General features: G+C 37.2%; 1 pseudogene; it reads right to left on the reverse strand.

Moving 5' to 3' along the window:
- Positions 1–347: 347 nt before the first annotated feature.
- Positions 348–1,916, reverse strand: LOC136145487 (alpha-enolase pseudogene; annotated as a pseudogene).
- Positions 1,917–3,441: the final 1,525 nt, after the last annotated feature.

The following is a 3,441-nucleotide window of genomic DNA, read 5'->3' on the forward strand; positions in this document are numbered from 1 at the left end:
CTAAGTATGGTATTGCCTGTGGACACCTTAGAGATTATACTATAGATACTCATGACTCCAAATCGTTGGTGGGAAGAGAGATGAGAAAAACAATGATTTGGGTCAATGACATGATTATAGAACTAAAGTTTCCAACAGGGTTCAGATGGTCAACTTGGCTTCTGAAGCAGCTCTAAGGATGCAGTGAGAGAACACTACAGGAATAATAGGAGGAGTCAACTATCAGAAGCCCCTGCAAGAATCAAGGGAGACCTTGAACTATCTGTGCAAACATCAAGAACAATATTTTAACCAGCCAACTAGTGACTGAAAGATTTAGGTGCTCCCCTGCTCCCAGCTTATTTGGCTCATCTGAAGCTCTTGCTAGCAAATTTAGCTTTGCTGCCCAGTTCTTCAGCAGTTATGAGGATCTGGTTGTACTTGGTCAAGCACTGGGATAGGCAAGGCACATCAGTCTTCATCTGCCCAGTGCAGGTCTCTGCCATGAGGTTGGCAATGAAGATGCCTTCAGTTTCCCCAGAGTTATGAGATACCATGACGCCCCACCTATTGGACTGGGCCAGCTTGCACACCCAAAGAGACTTGGCTATGAGCTGATCTGGTACACTTTGAGAAGAAGGTAGTTGCATGATCTTTCAACCACAGCCTCGGAAATCTGCTCCAGGCTGGTCACTGAGAGATCATTCCCCACCACTGGATTCCTGTCCTAGCAGTGAACTTCTGCCAAGTTTCCCAGTCATTTTGGTTACAAGGTCTTTGATAGACACTGCTGGGGAGTTCTTGATGAAGGACTTATAAGGGTCTGACAACTGGTCAGGTGGGGGTACTTGCTGAGACTTGACATCCAGTTCATACTTTCCTGACCTGAAGAACTGAGAGGCAGTCAAGTCCATGCCAATGACAACCTCACCAGCTGTCCTGATCTCATTCTTTAGCAATTCTAGGGCTTCTATATTTCCTAGGAGCAAATTTTCCTTCACCGCCCCCCCCCCACACTGGTGGCATCTTTTCCATATTTCTTTTGGATGATGTTCTTCAGGTTGTGGTAAACCTCTGCTCAAATGTGCATGGCTTCCCTGAAGTTTGTTCCACCAAAGGAGAGAATCAGAGACTCCTGTGTGGCCAACTTGTTTCCAGTATGAGAAGCACCACCTATCACACTGACTTTCAAATTGTCAGCCATGTCAGCAATATGGAGGCACAGGACACCCCTTCTCAAAATCCTAGCCTTACAGACAACCAGGGTCCCTCCCCAAATAAAGTTAGCACAGATAATTTTCTGAATAGTATAGGCCAAGAGTATTATCTAAAGGAATTTTACAAAGTTAACAGAACAAATTAATATTTAGTCCAATAAGTAAAACACAAGTTACAATTTTGAGTACAACAAATGTTTGAAGATTTTATGTTCAAACTTAATTGCTCACATGATAATATTTATTAAAGGTGAATAAAAATCACCTTAATTAAAGATTATATGTATTTATATATATTTTCCAGAGTCAACATTCTAGTTTATCTAAATACAAACTTCTTTATTCTTAATGAGTCTTTCCAATGTTTAGCATATTTTAAAGCTATCATAGGTTAAATTAGTAGTGGCTAAACTAAAAGGGAATTAAAAAATTTCAGCCTACTCCAAAAAGGAAAAAGAAAGAATGTGAATTGTTTTGTCTCAGAAAAACAAACCACCCCTCTAAGGGAACTAATTTGGAATCAAGGAAAAAGGAAATTCACACAACAAAGATAATTCATTTTAATTATCTATGTGAAAGTAAAAATTATTTGTATAGGAACAGGAAACTCATAAGTTTGAATAACATATTATGACATAACCTTTAGGGTGAACTCTATTTCACCCATATCCATATTTATTTTCTTCTAAAATTTACCTTGTCTTTATTTATATTCAACATAATGTCCCTATTATTCTTGCTTGGCTTCACATTTTACTATAAAATAAAAAGAGTGCTAGACAAAATAAGGTAATATAAAGAAATGGAACTCCAGATTGCTAACTCAATTCAAGAAATCCCACTCGTTTTAACCCAAAGTTCTGAATTAAATCATTGTTTATATTCTACCATCTTACACATGAACTACAATGCTAATCAAACAGCATAAATATCACAGTTTTTTTAAAAATACCAGATATCTTATAAGATAAATTTCATAAGAAGTTATATATTATTTTTGAAACCTTTATTTATTTTGTCAAAAACATGCTCCTTGTTTACATGTTTGGCATCAAATGGATAATATTGAGATCATTTCTTTAGCTATTGAACATGAGGAAAAAAACAGTTTCTGTACACTACCAACTTGATGCAAATATTACAATTTACAAAGTTTAAGAAGACATAGCAACATTTAAGGTACTTATTGATAGGTGTGGTCCCGTTGCCATTTAATTTGTTGTTTTGGGTTCATGTTTATACAGCCTTTCTGCATTTCCTGTCTAGAGAAGATCCTTTAGCATTTGTCAAAGAGCTGGTTTGGTGTTGCTGAATTCTCTCAGCTTTTGCTTGTCTGTAAAGCTTTTGAATTCTCCTTCATATCTGAATGAGATCCTTGCTGGGTACAGTAATCTAGGTTGTAGTTTATTCTCTTTCATTACTTTCAGTATGTCCTGCCATTCCCTTCTGGCCTGGAGGGCCAGATTCTATTGATAGAATTAGCTGTTATCCTTATGGGAATCCCTTTGTGTGTTATTTGTTGATTCTCCCTTGCTGCTTTTAATATTTGTTCTTTGTGTTTGATCTTTGTTAATTTGATTAATATGTGTCTTGGGGTGTTTTGCCTTGGGTTTATCCTGTTTGGGACTCTCTGGGTTTCTTGGACTTGGGTGGCTATTTCCTTCCCCATTTTAGGGAAGTTTTCAGCTATTATCTCCTCGAGTATTTTCTCATGGCCTTTCTTTTTGTCTTCTTCTTCTGGGACTCCTATGATTCGAATGTTGGGGTGTTTCACATTGTCCCAGAGGTCCCTGAGGTTGTCCTCATTTCTTTTGATTCTTTTTTCTTTTTTCCTCTCTGCTTCATTTACTTCTACCATTTTATCTTCTACCTCACTTATCCTATCTTCTGTCTCCGTTATTCTACTCTTGGTTCCCTCCAGAGTATTTTTGATCTCATTCATTGCATTATTCATTTTTAATTGATTCTTTTTTATTTCTTCTAGGTCTTTATTAAACATTTCTTGCATCTTTTCAACCTTTGTCTCCAGGCTATTTATCTGTAACTCCACTTTGTTTTCAAGATTTTGGATCATTTTTATTATCATTATTCTAAATTCCTTTTCAGGTAGATTCCCTATCTCCTCCTCTTTTGTTTGACTTGGTGGGCCTTTTTCATGTTCCTTTACCTGTTGGGTATTTCTCTGCCTTTTCATCTTGTTTAGTTTGCTGTGTCTGGAGTGGGCTTTCTGTATTCTGGAGGTCTG

This window comes from Muntiacus reevesi, chromosome 13, assembly GCF_963930625.1.
Source record: "Muntiacus reevesi chromosome 13, mMunRee1.1, whole genome shotgun sequence".
NCBI lineage: Eukaryota > Metazoa > Chordata > Mammalia > Artiodactyla > Cervidae > Muntiacus > Muntiacus reevesi.